Genomic DNA, 20,974 nt, shown 5'->3' on the forward strand with positions numbered 1-20,974 from the left:
TGACCAAGCTATCCCTCTCCTCTGTCTATACGCAAAGAACTTAAAAACAGCATACTACAGGGACACAGCCACATCAGTGTTTATAGCAGCACAATTCAAATAGCTAAACTGTGGAACCAACCTACATGCCCTTCAATAGATGGATTTGGAGTTATTAAGTAGCGTTTTTTACCTCAAAATGTAAAGAAAAGCATCTCTACCTTTCCATTTAAAAAATGTTGCCTGGCCAGCGGTGGAGCATGCCTGTAATCCCAGCAGCTCAAGAGATTGAAACCGGAGAATTGTGAGTTCAAAGCCAGCCTCAGCAAAAGCAAGGTGCTAAGCAACTCAGTGAGACCCTGTCTCTAAATAAAATACAAAATAGGGCTAGAGTTGTGGCTCAGTGATTGAGTGTACCTGGGTTCAATCCCTGCAACCCCCCCCCAAAAAAAAAATTTTGCCTAAGCTGGGGGTATGTAGCTCAACGGTACAGTGCCTGCTTAGCATGTGCAAAGCCCTAGGCTTAATCCCCACCACCTCCCCCACCCCCCAAAAAATAAATTAAAAAAAAAATTTCTTTATTGTATAAAAGATGCTAACGTGTTTATAAACTATCCAGTGTCAGGAAGTTCTGGCTTAAATTTATTGGCTTGATCTCATTCTGGCTTTATCTTTATTTCAGTCTCTGGTTAACAGTGGAAATTTTTTCAAAGTTTACTTATTTATTCTAATTAGGCATATATGGCAGCAAAATGCATTTTGATTCATTGTACACAATTTCAGCACAATGTTTCATTTCTCTGGTTGTACAGGATATAGCATAGCACCATATGTGCAGTCATACATGTACCTAGGGTAATGATGTTCATCTCATTACACCATCTTTCCTGCCCCCATTCCCCCGTGCCCCCTCCCGTATCGTCTCCCTCTTTGCCCAAAGTTCCTCTATTCTTCCCATGCACCCCATTATGGATCAGCATCCTAACAGTGGAAACAGTGGACATTTTAAAAATCCTTAATGTAAATACATTAAAAATGTCTTTGTGCTAGGTGACTTAGGGTAACATTTTTTGAGGCACATTTACACTGAATATACTTTAGACGTATCTAATTATGTATACACACATGTGTTTGTGTAGAAATCAAAGTTCATTGTATGAGTCTTAACATAGTTTTCTTTTTTTTTCCATTCACCAGACCATAGATATTAATGTTATTTCCAGGCATTTGGCTGTTAATTGTGATGAATGGTCTTTGGGTAGACATGTTTTTATTTCTCTTTAGTAAGTACATAAAATTGGGATTGCTGAGTAAGTGTATATTTAACTTAAACCGGTTTCCAAAGTGGCTATACCATTGTACCATCAATGTAGTAAAGTTCCTGAAGATTTGCATTCTCACTAGCATTTGGTTTTGTCAATCCTTTTTAATTGTAGTCAGTTCAGTAAACGTGTCTTAGTGTTTTATTGTGGTTTAAATTTGCATATCCCTGATGACTAATAATGCTGAGCCTATTTTCATGTGCTTATTTGTCACTCATATACTTTAGTGAAGTATCTCTTCAAAATGTTTTATCATTTAAATATTATTTATTTAGTTGTACTGGGGATTGAAACTAGTGCCTTGCACATGCTCTGTAAGCACTCTACCATTCAGCTAATCCCCAGTCTCCTTTCCTTTTTTGAGACAGGGTCTTGCTAAGTTTCCAGGCTGGCCTCAAACTCTTGGTCCTCCTGACTCAGCCTTCCCACATAGCTGTGATTATAGGCATAGCCCCAGGCCCATCTTGCATACTTTTTTCTTTTCCCCTGAAAGTTCTGATTCTTTCTTCACCTGGTTTGAGTCTACTGATAAACCCTTTTATTTATTTGTTTCTTTATTGGGGTACCACGACTGAATTCAGGGGCACTCAACCCCAGCCCTATTTTTGTATTTTATTTATAGAGACAGGGTCTCACTGAGTTGCTTAGTGCCTCACTGTTGCTGAGGCTGGCTTTGAACTCACGATTCTCCTGTTTCAGCCTCCCTAGCCTCTGGGATTACAGGCGTGTACTACTGTGCCAGATTGAACAATATCTTTATTTTATTTATTTATTTTTTATGTGGTGCTGAGGATCGAATCCATGTGAGGCAAGCACTCAACCACTGAGCTACAACCCCAACAAGTTAAACTCCCTCTTTTTAATATTTAATGAAGTGGAATCACACATCATGTGATCTTTCATATCAGGCTTTTTTTTACCTAGCATAATGTTTTCAAGATTCATCCATGATGTAGCATGTATCATACTTCATTCCTTCTAGGTCTAAATAATATTCCATTGTATGGCTGCATATATATTTTGTTTATCCATTTGTTGGTTGATGGCTATTTGAGTTGTTTCACTTTATGGCTATTATGAATAAAGCTACTATGAATATTCATAGATGAAAATGTATTAAACTTTCTGAGAAACTGCCAGACTTTTTCAGAAAGGCTGATATATTTTAAATTCCCACCAGCACTGTAGAAGGGTTCCAATTTCATATTTTTTTTTTTAAATTTTCTTTTATTCTTCCCTCTCACTCCCCAAGAACTGGGTTTGAACCCAGGGCTTTGTACATGCTAGGCAACTGCCCTACCACTGAGCTACATCCCCAGCCCTTTTCATTTTTTGAGAAAAGGGCCTCATTCCATTGCCAAAGCTGCCTTGAGCTTGCAGTCTTCCTGCCTCAGTTTCCCAAATAGCTGGACTTACAGGTGTGTGCTACCATGCCCAGAAAATTTTATTTTCTTTTATTGACAGATATTGTGGTTTAGTCCCCCCCCAAAAAAACTCCTGTGTTAATGCAGGAAGTGAAATAATTGGGATTATGAGGGCTATAATCTAATCAGTTGATTAATTCATTTGATTTATCCTTATTTCACAAATAATACGATCTCCTTCTTTTTAAAGGCTGAATAGCATCCCCTGTATTCATTAATGATTAGGTGGATTACATGTCTTGGCTATTGTGAATAGTATTGCAATGAACAATATAGATAGCTCTTCAACATAACTAATTTTAGTCCCAGTTGCTTGGAAGGCTGAGGCAGAAGGACCACTTAAAGCCCATGAATTTGAGAATAGCCTGGACAACACAGCAAGACCTCATCTCAAAACTTTTTTAAAGAACAAGACTGGGGTTGTGGCTCAGTGGTAGAGCGATTGCCTAGCATACGTGAGGCACTGGGTTCAATCCCCAGCACCACATAAAATAATAATAATAAATAAAATAAAGGTATTGTGAAAAATAATTTTTTTTGTTAAAAAAAGAATATTGGTTTCAAATTCTTAGGATATATGCTTAATAGTACGATTATTGGACCATATAATAGTTTTATATATAATTTTTTGAAAACTTCCATATGATTTTCTATAATGTCTTTCCTATAGTTTGTTCACATTTTTGTCGACCCTTAATATTTTCTATCTTTCAGTTTTTCATGGGACTTTATTTTTTTGTTTTTGGTGCCAGGGATTTGAATCTGGGCACTGTTGCACACTCAGCATGCATTCAACGTCTCAGCTGCACCACCAGCCTCTGGGTTTGTACAAAATAGTCAATTCATAATTATTTTAAAGTCCATCATCAAGTTGATCTTGATGTCTGTTATATTCTTCGCTTCATTTCTTGACAATTTGGGAGGTTTCGGGTTTGGGTTTTTTTTTTTTTTTTTTTTCTTTAAAACTGAATTCTGGACATCAGAATCATTGCTCTTTTCTCAGTAAGGTACTTCTCAAGTAAGAGTCCTTCTCAAGGCTGGGAGCCCTTCTCCATGATGGTTTGTTTGTTTTGTATTCTTTTTTTACATAGAAATATAATTATTAATTACATAGAAATGTAATTATTCCCACATACTTGGCTGGCTAAAAAAACTTCTTAGTTAGAAATAATTTCCATCCAGGCAGGTGCGGTGGCACACGCTTGCAATCCCAGGGGCTCCAGAGGCCGAGGCAGGAGGATTGTAAGTTTAAAGCAGCCTCAGCAAGGACGAGGCGCTAAGCAACTCAGTGAAACCCTAACTGTAAATAAAATACAAAATAGGGCTGGGGATGTAGCTCAGTGACCAAGTGCCCCTAAGTTCAATCCCTGGTACCAAAAAAAAAAAAAAAAAAAAAAAAGAAAAGAAAAAGAATTTTGATCTAGAATTTTGAAGACATTATTTCATTTCCCCCGCTATGAAATGTCTGATGCTATTATGATTCTTTGGTTTTTTTATGTGACCTCTTTTCTCCGTGAACATATTTATGTATGTATGTATTTCTAGTTTTGCAGTGCTAGGGATTGAACCCAGTGCCTCACACATGCTAGGCAAACTCTCTACCACTGAGCTACATCCCAGCCCCCTTGGACACTTTTAAAATCTTTCCTTTTAAGCTGGCCCAATGGTGCATGCCTGTAATCCCAGGGGTTCGGGAGGCTGAGGCAGGAGGATCACGAGTTCAAAGCCAGCCTCAAGCAATTCATTGAGACCCTGTCTCTAAACAAAATAAAAAATAGGGCTGGGGATGTAGCTTAGTGGTTGAGTGTCCCTGAGTTCAACCCCTGGTACCCCACCCCCGTCAAAATCTTTCCTTTATTGCCAGTGGGCTAAATTTTGAGACATTTGTGTCTTAGTATGACACTCTTTGTTTCCTTTATTTTTGTTTTGGTGCTAGTGATCAAACCCAGAGCCTGGCGGAAGCTAGGCAGGTAATGTACCACTGAATTGTGTCCCAGTCTTTGTTAAAATGTACCTAGAATATGGAATGCTTCATGAACATGTATGTCATCCTTGTACAGTGCCATGCCAATCTTGTCTGTATCATTCCGATTTTAGATATATGCTTTGAAAGTGAGTACCATGATGACTTTATTTTCAAATATATACACTTGTTCATAATCACCACCCAGAAATTCCCTTATTCTCTCTCCCAGTCCATATCCCCTCAAAAGGTAACTAGTGCCTGTAATCCCAGCATCTCAGGAGGCTGAGATAAGAGGATCATGAGTTTTAAGTCAGCCTCAGCAAAAAGCGAGTTGCTAAGCAACTCAGTGAGACCCTGTCTCTAAATAAAATTCAAAATTGGGCTAGGGATGTTGAACTCAGGGACACTCAACCACCTAAACCAGGCTCTGGGTTTGATCACTAGCACCAAAACAAAAATAAAGGAAACATAAAGAGTGTCAATTAAGTGCCCCTGAGTTCAATCCCTGATACCAAAAAAAAAAGTAACTAGTACTCTGATTTCCATTATAGATTTGTTTTGCTTATTCCTAAACTTCTAATAAATGAAATTATAATCAGTCATGGTAGCACATGCCTGTAATCCTGGTGACTTGGAAGGCTGAGGTAGGATGATCATAAGTTCAAAGCCCACCTCAGCAATTTAATGAGACCTGTGTCAAAATTTAAAAGGCTCTAAATTAATAGATAGGAGCTAAAAATCATTATTTTCAACTGTATTGTGTCACTGACTTTAAGGAAAATATATGTAGAGTAATAAACAAGAAAATAAAATAATTATTTCTATACTTAACTATTTTTTATAGTATTAGGCACTTTAAATTTCAAAAGGCAGTTTTGTATACATTATTGAATTAATTTCTATGTTCTTTATATGAACTATTTTGTAGTTACCAATTTTAAAAACCCAATCCGGGCTGGGGATGTGGCTCAAGTGGTAGCGCGCTCGCCTGGCATGCATGCGGCCCGGGTTCCATCCTCAGTACCACATACAAAACAAAGATGTTGTGTCCGCCGATAACTTAAAAAAAAAAAAAATTAAAATTCTCTCTCTCTCTCTCACTCTCTCTCTTTAAAAAAATAAAAAAATAAAAAACCCAACCCAAGATTTCATACAAAGTTACATCTATACTAGAATTGTAAGTTCTACAAAAATCCATGTTTCTTTGCTATCTTCCATACTGATAACTCTGAAGTACATGATGAGTGCATGAATCATAGTAGGTATGCAATTAGTAGGTATGTAGTGAATATATCTGTAGAATAAATATTTTAAAAATTGACTCACTATAGCTTTATCAATTGTCAATATTTATAAATTTTATATTTCCAAACATTTCTTTGTTCATATAATTTTTAAATCTTTCATTAGGCTATGTGTAGAATGATTTATCATATATATAGTCTTTATTAAAATAGGAATAAGATACAAAAAAAAAATTAAAAAGGTTGAGTAGGTAACTCAGTGGTTAAATACCTCCGGGTTAAGTCCTTAGTACCAAAAGTAAAAAATAAAAATGAAATCATATAGTTCTCCTTTTGTGTCAGGTAGCTTTTACTAAGCAGATCTGTGATTTCCCCCATGTTTTTGTGTATGCCAATAGTATTTGTTGCCATGTAGAATTCCATTGCATTGATGTACTACAATCTACCAGTAACCCTATTTAAACTATTATATAATCATATGTTGTCCAATTTATCCTTTTATTATTATCTTAAAAGTTCGTAAATATCCAAAAAATAATATGCAAACAATATATTTGTGTTGTTGCTTAGGCTAGAAACCTAGGATTTTTTTTTTTTTTTTTTTTTTTTTTTTTGGTACTAGGAATTGAACACAGGTATACTTAACCACTGAAGCACATCCCCAGCCCTTTTTATTTTTAAGTTTGACACAGGATCTCACTAGGTTGCTTATGGCCTTGCTAAATTGCTGAGGCTGGCTTCAAATCTTCGATCTTCTGGCCTCAGCCTTTTAAGCCACTGGGATTACAGGCGTGCATCACCACACCCAGCTAGAAACCTCGGATTTTTTTTTTGTAGTTGTAGATGGACAGAATGCCTTTATTTTGTTTATTTTTATATATTGCTAGCAATCAAACCCAGTGCCTCACATATGCTAGGCAAGTGCTCTGCCACTGAGTGTAATTATAGCCCCCTAGGAATTATTTTTGATCCCTCTTTTGACATATATATTTAGTCTTGCCAGAAAATTCTATTTATTCTTGAAAAGATGATTTGTGATCTGAGATCAGACACTTCTTACCACCATAACTCTTGCCCAGAATTTTGCACAAATGTCTTACCTATTTTAACTCTTGCCCTAATGTCTGTTCTCTGGGCAATTACTAGAAGAATCTGTTCATAGTGTCTCTCACCTACTCTCAACCCACAGCGGCCTTCTCACTCAAGAATATACTCTAGAGTTCTTACAATGGCTTACAAAGCTCTTGCCTGGCTCTTGCTACCTCTTTAACCTACTTTGCTACACCATGCTTTCTTTCTCTGGCTCAGCTTTAAACTCTTCATAAATTGTTTTTGAATTCTATTTTGGTTGGTTGCGGTTTTATGAGTTTTTGTTTTTTTGTTTCATTTTTGTCTTTTGAGATGGAGTTTCACTATGTTGCCCAGGCTGGTTTTGAATTCCTGGGCTAATGTGGTCCTCCTTCCTCAGCCTCCAGAGTAGATGGGACTGTAGGCCACCATGCCTGGCTTTGTTTTTGAATTCTCGAATAGGACTTTTGGGTAGATTTAATGTTAGAGCTTATCAATTTCTAACTATGGTTTGTGTGGTATTTATTTATTTATTTTTAAATTTTTTTATTTTTATTTTTTTAAAGAGAGAGTGAGAGAGGAGAGAGAGAGAGAGAGAGAGAGAGAGAGAGAGAGAGAGAGAATTTTTAATATTTATTTTTTAGTTCTCGGTGGACACAACATCTTTGTTTGTATGTGGTGCTGAGGATCGAACCCGGGCCGCACGCATGCCAGGCGAGCGCTACCGCTTGAGCCACATCCCCAGCCCTTGTGTGGTATTTAAGTAATGTTTTGATAATGTTTATATCATTCTGTAATAAAGCATGGTTATTTTTCTTTTTTTGATACCAGGGATTGAACCCAGGGGAGCTTAATTATTGAGCCACAGCCTAAGTTGCTTAGGGCTTCATTAAATTGCTGAGGCTGGCTTTGAAACTTACAGTCTTCCTGCCTCAGCCTCCTGAGCCGCTGGGCTTACAGGCGTGCACCACTATGCCAGGCTATTTCGCCTTCTTTTTTTGCAGATATTAAAGATAGCATTTGTTTAATTTTTTAAAAGCATCTTTTTAGAATTAGAAGAGGAAATAGTAAATATATAGTAACAATTCAAGAATTGGGGTATTCCACATTGCTTCTAACTGTTCCAAATTAAGACATCTGGTGACTAGGGAAGTTTTGGTTTCTCTGTGTTTGGTTAACCAGCTGGTGGTTCTGGAAAGGGAAAGGCAGTTCATTGTTCTTGTTGAAAGAAGCTGGGCATTCATAGACTTACTGTAGGAGGGTGACTTTGGATGGAAGAGTTACTTGAGAAACTGGGCAACTCAGGATGTTATTGAGGAAAATGTGTTTGTTTTTAAAAAGTTGTTTTGAATGTCATATCTGGAATCTGAGGGATAATCTTGCATTACATGAGAAAGTATGTGTCATTCTCTTCAACCCCTCCCCCTTTGCCTTGGTAACAGATTCCTGCACTTTCAAAATTGTGCTTTTCCTTAGAATTTTAGTATATTTAATGCCTGGGATGCCATATGTTGCTGCTACCAGTATCTTGAACATTTATGTGAATAAGAATAATATATTCACACTCACTAAACTGGATTAATTTATGAAGACATTAAATCTCAGTCATTAATGAATATGAAATTTGAAATTATATTGCAATTGTAGCAGATGTCAGTTTAGCATACCTTCTACTAAATATTCAGCACTTCTTCCCAATTTAAAACAAATGGTTCTTTGGCAAGTTGTTTAAAGCCAATTCTATGTTAGTTTAAAATGTCACACAAATTTCTCTAAATTGTTGATATAAATGTCTTCTGGGAAATGTTCTACTGAAGTTAAATCAATGTATGCTTTTTATCCCAAGGTATTATTCCCTCTAGGACATACTGCATATGGCCATGAGTGATTTGTGCCTGTGTCAGTTTTCCGTTTTTCTGAAATGTTAATACCCAGATTCCTAGGCTTCCCCTGTGCAGTGTTGTTTTGGATAAGCTGACATTAGATATGCTTCATAAATAATAACTCTCTTTAGTGTCCAGTGTAGAGCTAGTGTGGTTACCATTAGATTTTTCACGTTTGCCATTGACCTTGCCATAGGTACATGACATTAGACATTGGCAGATATTGTTTCCAAGTGCTCTGCTAATATTCACCCCTTTTTGAAAATTAATATAATATATGCTTCCATAAAGGTAATAGTATATCCTTATTTTTAAAAAGTATAATATACTTACTAAAGAGGCATTAATAGGAATTAATAGCATAGTATCTGGAATAAGAATGATGAATTCAGAAAGTAGTTTTATATTGGCTATGTTTTTGTCATCAGTAAATGGACATGTAATACTTGGGGATTGTTAAAATGTTATTATAATCATTAAAATGTTCAACAATATAGAAAAAATAGAAAGTATACTACCCCTGCACACATACACACACATACTCCAGTTACATTGGTTTTTTATTTTTAATATTTCTTTAGTTATTGATGGACCTTTAATTTATTTGTTTATTTATATGTGCTGCTGAGAATTGAACCAAGTGCCTCACACATGCTAGGCAAGTGCTTTACCACTGAGCCACAACCCCAGCCTGCTCCAATTACTTTGAAATACATTTGATATTTTTCTAGACACCTTCCTTTGCAATGGACAGAATATGCATGAGTAGAAATAAAGTTATACATTTTTTCTCTAAGCAGTATTCTATTTAGTTTAAGTTGAATTTAGTACACACAAAAAAAAAAATGAAAGAAATGACTACAAATCAGGTGTTTAGTACAATATTCTAGTTCTTGAAAATTTATTTCAAATTTATTTTTTTTTGAAGATAAAAAAAATTAGAAGTTGAGATCTTTATAGTTGGATGTTTTATTTAAACTACATATTATAGATATGTACACAACTAATTAACTGATGCACTCAAGCATAGGTTTCTGTTCAACTTTCACCCTTTCAAGTGCTGATGAGAGGACTTGGGCCTTCTTTTGCTTTATGGCTCTTCTGTCCAGTGGGCCTTGGAGTCCTCTGCATCAAGCCAGCAGGCAGACAAAGACACATTACCCCTTAATCACCTGGCATGACGTGGCATCCCTTCCACTGGCAAAAATGTGTTCCTGTGCTGGGGCTGTGGCAGTTCTTGCTTGGGCATCTGGGTTCTAGTCTCTCTGCTGAGGTCCCAATAAGTGCCCTGTAGCAAGTTGCACTTCCCCATGTTCCAAGTTGTTTCTCTCCTGTCAGCTGTTTCTCGTTTCTCAAACTTGGCTTGGAGGCCTTAAAAATTGGCATCCCTCACAGCTCTTTGCTGAGGCCCTCAGTGTAGGCAGGAAGGTCCGCCCACCCACTCCCTCAACTACCTTCTCCCCAGGTCAGAAGAGTTAGAATACTCAAGCTTTATTTTCACTTACCTCAGTAATGCTTCAGGAAAAGGGAGTGTTGTCTTGGGGAAGGAGATTCTGTTGGGCTGCTTTGCTAGTTTGTGGTAAAACAAGTGTTTAAAGTGAGGATTTTTGCTTTGGTTAAACCCATTGCTATTTTAATTGTACCACACTGGCAAGTTTTTGTTAAGCTACAAATACTTCACTGTTATGTTTACATTAAATCCAAGATGACAATTTCTGAAAGTATTCATAAGAAACTGGTAACATTTATTGCCTAGGAGAGGAAAGAGGCTTGAAGACAGAAACATTCCAAAACAGTAGTTTTGGAGCCTTTTGAATTTTGAACCATGTTGAGTATATTATTCATAAATATATGTATACATTATTAGAACATACAGAAACTTCCCAGATGGAGTTGTATATTAAAAAATTTTGGATTTCTCACTTCAGTGTTGTGTTTATTTTGTTGCTGTCTTTAGAATCAGGCCTTCTACCTTAATTACTGAGTATATTTTATTGTCTTCTGAGAGTTCCTTTGTTTATCTCCTTTTCCCTTTTAATTTTGAACAAAAGCAATTGAACAGAAAGAGAGGGGGGAACAAATGATCAAAGTTCCTGTCTTTAATATGAATGAAATTGATTCCTGTGTGCTCCCTAAAGTTTTCTAAATTAAGTCAATACTTGGTAATATATCTAAGACTTTATTTGATTATCTCTAATTAAGGGGGTTCTGGTTGCATTAACAAAAAATTCTGCAGCAAACTGACTTAAATAATCAGGAGATGTCAAATCCCATAACTATGGTGTAAAAAGTTCTGTCCATCAATTGGCTTGGTTCCAGTTTAGAACTTCTGGTAGGGAGGGGCATGGATGCCCAGAGTGGCATTTTTGTAAGGTTTCTGAACCAATTAATGATGAAAAGGATAAGATGCTGTGGTTGGTCTAGGCTAATCAAGGTTGGTCCCTGGAGCTGAAGTGAAATCCAGAAACCATCCTGGTATCACATGGAGGATAAGAAGGAGGATTTGAGGAGTACCATCATTCTGTCCATTCAGGTTTCTTAATTGCTCTTCAAATGAAATATTACACACAACTGACCCCTCTGTAACTAATAGTAACTTTTGGAGAATGTAATTATTTGTTCGGAGTGAGGGCTTTAGGGGGCTTCTTTTACTATTCTCTACTCCATAACAAAAAGTTTATTAAAATAAAAGTGGAGGGGCTGTGGTTGTGTCTAGCATGTGCGAGGCCTTGGGTTCAATCCTCAGCACTACATTAAAAAAATAAATAAATATAAAAATAAATAAATAAAAATAAAGGCATTGTGTCCAACTACAACTAAAAAATATTAAAAAATAAAAATAAATAAAAGTAGGGGCTGGGGTTGTGGCTCAGCAGTCGAGTGTTCGCCTACCACATGCGAGGCCTTGGGTTCGATCCTCAGCACCACGAAGGAAGGAAGGAAGGAAGAAAGGAAGGAAGGAAGGAAGGAAGGAAGGAATTATGTCCAGCTACAACTAAAAATAAATAAATAAATAAATAAAAGTAGAATACAAAAATTAAAAGTAAAGGATGGTGCCAGGCACGGTGGTGCACCTGTAATCCCAGTGACTTGGCCTGAAACAGGAGGATCCCAAGATCAAAGCCAGCCTCAGCAATTTATCGAGCCCCTAAGCAACTCAGTGAGACCCTGTCTCTAAATAAAATACAAAAAAGAGCTGGTAATGTGGCTCAGTGGCAGAGTGTTTGCCTAGCAGGTGTGAGGCACTGGGTTCGATCCTTAGCACCGCATAAAAATAAATAAAAGGCATTCTCTCCATCTACAACTACCAAAAATAAAATAAAAAGGGCTGGGGATGTGGCTTAGTGGTTTACTCCCCCTGGATTCAATCCCTGGTACCAAAAAAACAAAGGATGGTTGCTTACTATAAACTTTTCTAGGTTGGTATGTTTTTCCGATCATCCTGCTTCGTTTTTCTCAAAGCCTAATGTGCTTATTCTTAATTAAAATTGATAATAAAGATTGAGTGTCTTAAGTGTTTCAGATTTTAGAGTTTTTCAGATTTGGGAATATTTGTGCATGTGGAGGTGTCTTGAGGATGGAACCCAAGTTTAAACATAAATTAATTTCTGTTTCATATACATCTTTTACACATAGCCTGAAAACAATTTCATAAAATATTTTTAGTACAACTGTGTTTTGAATGTGCTCCATCACAAGATTGAGAATAAATTTTTCTGTCATGTCAGCTCTAAAAAGATTTTGAATTTAAGAGTGCTTTGGGTTTTTGGAACATTTTGAGTTTTTGGTTAAGGAAAAAATAAAACCTGTAATACTTCGGTTCAGCAATAGCTTAGTATTTGAATGAATATAGATTCACAGGTTTTGAGGTTACTTGAATTTCAAACCAGATTCCCCCAGTATGGTCACTCATGCTCTCAAGCTATGAGACAGCATGGACAAGTGAGCTCATGAGCTTCAGTGTCCTCTGTAAAATGGTGATGATAATACTGTCTCACAGGGTTAAATAATTAAGATTTTAGAAAAAGCTGGAGATAACGTTTCTGACATATAACCTAGTATTTCTTAAACTCCAATTGTGATTTTCTTCTCTGGCTTAATTATCCTGGCCCAATTTAATAGATGTAGTGACATTATTGTTAAATCGTAAGTATGGGTCACTAAATTTTTAAAGCCCATTTCTGAATGACCTTTCCCATTATACTTCTTTCTTTGTTAGGGACTTTTGTATTTCACAATCATCAGAGCTAGGTCCTTATAGTCAGTAGGCGATATTGAGTTCCAGCTGTGGGGAATTAGGATTTTCCAATCCATATCTGATAAATTGTCTAAAAAAAAAAAAATCATATACTTTTTTTTTAAGAGAAAGTGAGAGTTTTTTTAATATTTATTTTTTAATTTTCGGCGGACACAACATCTTTGTTGGTATGTGATGCTGAGGATCGAACCTGGGCCGCACGAATGCCAGGCAACCTCGCTACCGCTTGAGCCACATCCCCAGCCCCAAGAAAATCAGATACTTATGTGCAATTGTTAATTGTGTTGTCAAATCTTTCACATAAAATGATGAACATTTCAACCTGAAAAATAAAAATAGACTTCTAAGAGTACTGCTTATATTTTATTTTACACAAAAATAATAATCAGAGGGATGGGGTTACAGCTCAGTGGTAGAGTGCTTGCCTTGCATGCACAAGGCCCTGGGTTCGATCCTTAGCACCACATAAAAATAAATAAATAAAGATATATCCATCTACAACTAAAAGAAATATTTAAAAAAAATAATAATTCGCAGAGACTTCAACTATAGTACATTTCATAAGGTATTTTAATACTTTTATCTACTTCCTCTTTTATGAAATTATTTAAATTAGGCTCTTTGTCATATTTCATATTCAAACTGAGCCAGTTGAGGAATAAGCAATACTCAGTTGAAGTTGGATTTATTTAAGATGTATTTTAAAATAGGAAGAACATATTATTTGGTTTCTTTTAATAGGAAATAAAATGAAATAACATTTGATATATAAAAATAGCTTAAATTTTATTTAAGCAAAAACTGCAAGAGGGCTGGGGTTGTGGCTTAGTGGTAGAGCACTTACCTAGCATGTGGGAGGCACTGGATTGGATCCTCAGCACCACATGAAAATAAATAAATGAAATAAAAGTATTGTGTCCATCTACAACTTAAAAAAAAATTTTTTTCAAAGCTGCAAGAGTGCCTGGTGTGGTGGGCACATGCCTGTAATCCCAGCAGCTCTGAAGGCTGAGGCAGGAGGATTGCAAGTTCAAAGGCAGCCTCAGCAAAAGAAAGGAGCTAAGTGAAGGGTAAGCAAGGAACGAGAGACAGGTAAGCAAGAAATGAAAGATAGAGACCAGGCAGAGATATACACAAGAGTTTGTCAGAGCTGACAAAGGCCATCTCTCTATAGGAGAGAGATGCAAAACAGGTGTGGGTTCTGGGACTTTTATGTGGGTTCTGAGACTTTTATGGGGGAGGCTCATTAATCAGAACCAGGCAGGTCCTAATGAGGAAGGTTAAGTGTTGGGTTGGTATGAGGGAGTGGTGAACCTTTCTCAGGAAGGCCCTTGGGTGGGAAAGTGAAACTTTTTCCTTAAAATGGCAGCTGTCACTTAAGATGGCCATCCAGATGCTAAGCAAGGACCTTAGACTAAGCAATTTAGTGAGACCCTGTCTCTAAATAAAATACAGAATAGGGCTGGGGATGTGGCTCAGCGGTCAAGTGCCCCTGAGTTCAATCCCTGGTACCAGAAAAAAATAGAAAAAAACCTGCAAGAGGAGTTCATTCTTAAGTTTAGTGATTTTGTTATTAAGTAGTCAACCTTTTGTTGTTGTTGTTGTTTTGGTACTGGGGGTTGAGCCCAGAAGCACTTAACCACTGAGCCACATCCCCAGCCCTTTTTTTGACACAGGGTTTTGCTAAGTTGTTTAGGGCCTCACTAAATTGCTGAAGCTGGCCTTGAACTCGCATCCTACTGCCTCAGCCTCCCGAGCTGCTAGGATTATAGGCATGCACCACTGTGTCCAGCTAGTAGTCAGCTAAGAACAATGATTCAGATCAGAGATTAGTCAGCATTTCTCATGTAATATATTGCAAGATGGGCCAGGTGCAGTGGTACATGCCTATAATCCCATCAATTTGGGAGGCTGAAACAGGATTGAAAGTTCAAGGCTAGCCTCAATAATTTAGTAAAACCCTGTCTCAAAATAAATAAAAAAGGACTGAGGATGTAGCTCAGAGGTAAAGCACCCCCTGGGTTCAATCCCCAGTGTCCCTCCCTGAAAATGTTGCAGGATAGCTGTTCAACAAGTAGTTATTATTTGAAGCCCCAAGGTATCCATTGAGGTATCTTTCTAAATTTCTCCCAGCCACTGCACTATTTTCATACCTGAGAATTTTGTATCCCAGTAACAATCACAACAGCTGCCATGGCTCAGCATCTGGGCACTGCTAGTTTTCTGCTATTTCTTGGACTGAAGTAGATAGCTCTTTGAAGGAATTATAGGTCAAGATGAGATATTAGGGGCTGAGGCTGTAGCTCAGTGGTAAAGTGTGTGAGGCACTGGATTCAATCCTCAGCACCACATAAAAATAAATAAAGATATTGTGTGTTCAACTACAACAAAATAAATATTTTTTAAAAAAGATGAGCTATTAGTAATTATTCTACCTCCATTCCTAGAACAGTTAGGTCCAAATTTAAATTGGATGTGGTTGCTTGCTATGTCCTCTAATTCAAGGACAGGGAATTTCTTTTGAGTGAAGAAAAAAATTTTTTTAGCCAAGTAAACTATCACAGCTTTGGACTTTCTACCATTTTCTTTCTTTCTTCTTTTTTTTAATATCTTTACTTTTTTATTGTTATGTGGTGTAGAGGATCAAACCCAGCACCCCGCGCATGCCAGGCGAGCACGCTACTGATTGAGCCACATCCCCAGCCCTCTATCTGTTTTTCTGGACCTTCTCTTCTCTCCTCTCAGTGTGGGGAAGGGTATGGACAGCGTGTATCTGTAGGATTGAAAAGGAAGGAGCAGTAACTTCGCTTTCACTTATGTATTTCTCTTTATTGATCTCTTTTTGCTTATCTTCATTTACTCTCTCCTTTGGTACTCTTTTCTATACCTCCATGTGTGTGTAGATGTGTGTGTGTGTGTGTGTGTGTGTGTGTGTGTGTGTGTGTGTTCTCATATATCTGTTCTAGTCAGCTTTTTTGCTGCTGTGACCAAAAGACCTGACATTAACTTTGGAAGGGTGGGGTGGGTGTTAGGGATTGAACCTTGAAGGGCACTTAGAACTACTGAGCCATTTCCCTAGCTTTTTTTTTTTTTTTTTAAGACAGGGTCTCACTGAGTTGCTTCAGGCCCCACTAAATTATTGAGGCTGTCCTCAAACTTGCAGTCCTCCTGCCTCAGCTTCCCAAGTTTCAGAGGTTTTAGTTTATAGCTCTAGGCCCAAGGTGTGGCAGAACATGGAAAAGGGCATGGTGGGGGAAAGCAGTTCTGGAAATAGCAATCAGGAAGCAGAGAGAGAGCTGCACTCACTAGGGACAAAATATAAACCCCAGAGGCATGCCCCCAGTGACCTGCCTTCAATTACTACATAGTTAATCCATGTCAGTGGTTCAATCCACTGATTAGGTTCAAGTCCCATAATCTAATCATTTCACCTCTGTTCTTGCATTGTCTCATACATAAGTTCTTTTTTGGGAAGATACCACATATCCAAACCATAATATTCTCATTTCACCTCCTTAGCTCTCTCTGTAATATTTCTTAAGCTGTTGAGATTTAGAATGATAATTAAGCATTATTTTGTGCATCTAACAGACAAAAAAAAAGATTAAATTCATGGTTAATTTTGTTCTCCACATGTGTTGGTTAGGTTGAGCCATATGAAATTGTCAATATCATTTTGATCTACAGAAATAGATTTAATCTCATGTTTCTCTAAGCAGCTTGCTCAAAAGTAGGATTTGGAGATTGAATGAGTGGTCTGAATGGAAGAGTGAGATATTTATGAGGATTTCTAACGTGAGAACTAGATAGAGCAAGGTACCATTATGATGCAAACACCATTGAACAAAATGGAGACAATTGAGACTTATAAATTGTTTAGTATTTTTCAAGGGCAAGGTTTTGGGAAGAGGGGAGCATAAATAACCACTTTTGGGGCTGGGGATGTGGCTCAAGCGGTAACGTGCTCCTCTGGCATGCGCGGGGCACTGGGTTCGATCCTCAGTACCACATAAAAATAAAAGATGTTGTGTCCACCGAAAACTAAAAGATAAATATTAAAAAATTATCTCTCTCTCAAAAAAAATAAATAAATAAAATAAATAAATAGCCACTTTTGTTTTGAGGTATGGTAGGACACATCCAAGGAGAAATCACCAGTAGACAGTTGGATATGTGGATTTGTGTATAGATAGATGGGATTGTTCACTGACAGGTGGCAATTTAAAACATGAATGTAAATGAGGTCACCCTGTAATTGTGGACTGAAAAGTTAAATGCGCATTTTAGGATATTTTGAATATCTTGTGGTAAAAAAATATGTTAAATAATGTTTTTCTTAACAAATGTAAAATCTTAGTAATTTCATTTTGTACTTTGAATGCCTTCATTTTACAAATTCCCATGAGTGGAATTCCCCTGCAAACACACAGATGCATGCAATGTCCTTTCAGGTTTATTCTGTTGCTCCTAGAACTCTCAGGCTATTTTATTATTTTTTTTTTAATTTTATTTTATGTATTTTTATGTGGTGCTGAGGCTCAAACCCAGTGCCTCACACATGTGAGGCCAGCACTCTACCACTGAGCTGTAGCCCCAGCCCTCAATGACCAGTTTTTAATGGCATAAGCAACCATTTTCCTATAATGTTCATTAATAAAACAGGGCTTTTCAAAAATTATTGAATGAATAGTGTAAATTTCACAGCAGATACACATAAATGTAGTTCCTTTTTATAAATTCTTAAGCATAGGACTAAAAGTTTTCGTTGTGTCTATATTGTTTCAATTATTTAAGTAAAAATTCTGAAGCAAATGTGGCAAAAATGTTAGCATCTGTTAAATCTGGGTATTACGTATTTGGGTGTCTGTTATACTTTCTTCTACACCTATTTGTACATTTGAAGTTTTCTGTAATTAAATGATTAAATTTTTTAAATTAATAGAATAGGTAATATGACAGGGAACAAGAGGGCTTCTTTATGTTGGTTGATGGGGAAGTTCTCTCTGGGGAGGTGACTATACTATGACCTGAATAACAGGAAGGAGTTATTCCTGTAGAAAATGTGGGGAAAGAGTATTCCAGGCAGAGAAACAGCTGTTATAGTACTGAGGTAGGAGAAACCATGATATGTTCCAGGAAAGAAGCCATTTTAGCCTGTTTGGTTGGAAAACCAACAGTTATGCTGGTAACTACCACAGCATAACTAGTCATTGGTTCTTTAGTCTCAGAATACTTAAATTGAAGGAAGTTTATTATTTTTAGTCTAATGTAATTCCATAGTTTTATCCATGTAGGGATTGTAGACTGACGGGGTAATGTTATTTAAAAAACCAAAAGTATTTCTCAGTGTCAAGTCGGAACAGTTTGGACATCAAAGGCAACAAGCTGGGTGTGATGGCTTATGCCTGTGGTCCCAGCTGCTTGGGAGACTAAGGCAGGAGCTGCTTAAGCTCAGGAATAACTGGACAAAATAACTAGACCATATTATGGTTTGTATATGTGAAGTGTCTCCCCAAAGCTCCTGTGTTGCTGCAGGAATATCCAGAGGTACAATGATAGAAATAAGAACTCCATTCCCACTGTCCATCCTGGAAACTGGCTGGTAACGATAAGCAGAGGCTTGTGCCCTGAGAGGGTTCATCTTCCCTGAGAGCCAACCCCTTCCCCACCCCTTCTCTCTTTTCTCTGCTTCCTGACCTCTTTCCTCCACTGGGCCGTTCCCCTATGTTGCACTGCCCCATCTTGGGCCCAGAGCAATGGAACAGCAATCTTTGGAACTGAGGCTTCTGAAAATGTGAGCCCCAAATAAACTTTTCCGCTTTTTAAGTTGTTCTTGTTGGGTGTTTTGGTTGCAGCAATGAAAAAGCTAACAAATTCCCATCTCAAAAAAAAAAAAAAAAAAAAAAGCAATGAACATTACACAATTGTTAAAAATAATTTCTTAGTGACAATGGGGAGGAAGAGAGGGGCAGAGAGTGAGAATCTTTATAGTTTTCTAGATGAAAGTCAAAATGAGGTAGAAAGAATGATTGAATAACTGCTTAGCAGATCCCAGTATAACTTGACATCATATGCCTCCCTGATGTGATGCAACAAGAAGTACTTAGTATCACCTAAATAGTATCCCTACCCTCAGTGTTAAGTTGCTATTTAGTCATGAGGAAACAGACACATCGAGAATGTGGGACATCTTTTGAGATAGTTGGCCTGGACTTTTAAAAACATTCAGTGTCATGAAAAACAAGGTTGGAGAGGTGTTCTTATGCTGAAATATTTAGAAATGAAGTGGTATTTCTTCTGTAACAAACTTTCAGATGGTTCACACAAAATAAGATGTATGTATATAGATATAGAGAGAAAACAAATGTGGCAAGAAGTTAACAGTTGGGGACTCTAGGAGGTTAAGGACTGTGTGTGTTTATATGTGTTCATTATATTATTCTTGCAGGTTTTATAGTTTTTATTTTTATTTATTTTTGAATTTATTTTTACTTTTATTTTTTTGGTACCCAGGATTGAACCCAGGGGTCATTAACCACTGAGCCACATTCCCAGCCCTTTATATTTTATTTTGAGAGAGGGTCTCACTAAGACCTTAGGGCCTCACTAAGTTGCTGAGGCTAGTCTCAAACTTGCAATCTTCCTGCCTTAGCCTCTCCAGTCACTGGGATTACAGGCATGTACCACCATGCCCAGCAGTTTTTATAGTTTTTAAATTTCAAAATTAAAAGATGGGGATAGTTCATATGCCAATTTTGAATGTACCTTTTAATATTTTTTCAGATGTTGATGGGCCTTTTTTTATTTCATTCATTATGCAATGCTGAGAATTGAACCCAGTGCCTGACACACATGGTAGGCAATCCTTTTACCACTGAGCCACAACCCTAGACCCAACTTTTTGATATTTTTTTAACCACCAATTATGCTGTTTGAGGCCACTCTGATAGATCCAACTTCTTTATCATTTGGTGTTAGTGGAAAAGGTAGTGGTGATACTGGTGATTTTTACGGTAATGTTTATTGAACATGTATTATGCTATATCAGACATGAAGCAGAACACATTACACATATTATTTCAGTTAATCCTCATAACTGTTGAGTTAGTAGTCACTTCTCTTAAAGATGAAAAGATGGATGTTTCCAAAGCTATCACTAAAGCAACAGAAAAAAAATTAAGAATAAAGTTGTGAATTAGTTAGTGAAGCAAACTAGAATATTCATTAGCGAAAAGTACCATAGAAAAACTTGTAGTGAGCTGGACATGGTGGTGCACATTTGTAATCCCAGTCACTGGAGACTCAGGAGGATCTCATATTCAAAGCCAGCCTCTGAAATTGAGTGAGGCCCTCAGCAACTTAATGGGATCCTTTCTCAAAATAGAAAATAAAAAAGGGCTGGGGTTGTGGCTCAGCGGTAGAGCACTCGCCTAGCACATTTCGAGATGCTGGGTTCAATCCTCAGCACCACATAAAAATAAATAAATAAAATAAAGGTATTGTATTCAACTCCAACTAAATATTATATCTTTAAAAAAAATAGCTAGGGATGTGGCTTAGTGTTAAAGCACCCCTGGATTAAATCCCCAGTACCAAAGAAAAAAAGCTGTGATAAAGTCACTAGGAGTTCAGACTTTTCTAGCTTTGAGCTTTCTCCACATAAAATCCACCAGGGAGAGGCAATCTAGTGTGGTCGTATGAGTTCATTTCCTAAAGCCAGAATCTCTGTGTTCAAATACCGGTCCCACCATTTAAAAGTTGCTACTGCCTGAGAAACACTTCTCCAAGATTCTGTCCTGGGGACTTATCAGTTTCCTATGGGGCTATAAC

General features: G+C 37.2%; 1 protein-coding gene and 1 non-coding gene across 2 annotated transcripts in view; one reads left to right on the forward strand and one right to left on the reverse strand.

Moving 5' to 3' along the window:
• Positions 1-20,974, forward strand: part of Wdr89 (WD repeat domain 89) — a 35,156-nt gene that overhangs the window by 11,181 nt on the left and 3,001 nt on the right. The window lies entirely within an intron of this gene.
• LOC113180356 (U6 spliceosomal RNA) lies at positions 4,741-4,845 on the reverse strand. Its single transcript, XR_003300474.1, has one exon. It is a non-coding gene; the product is annotated as a U6 spliceosomal RNA (small nuclear RNA).

This window comes from Urocitellus parryii, chromosome 6, assembly GCF_045843805.1.
Source record: "Urocitellus parryii isolate mUroPar1 chromosome 6, mUroPar1.hap1, whole genome shotgun sequence".
Classification (NCBI taxonomy): Eukaryota; Metazoa; Chordata; class Mammalia; order Rodentia; family Sciuridae; genus Urocitellus; species Urocitellus parryii.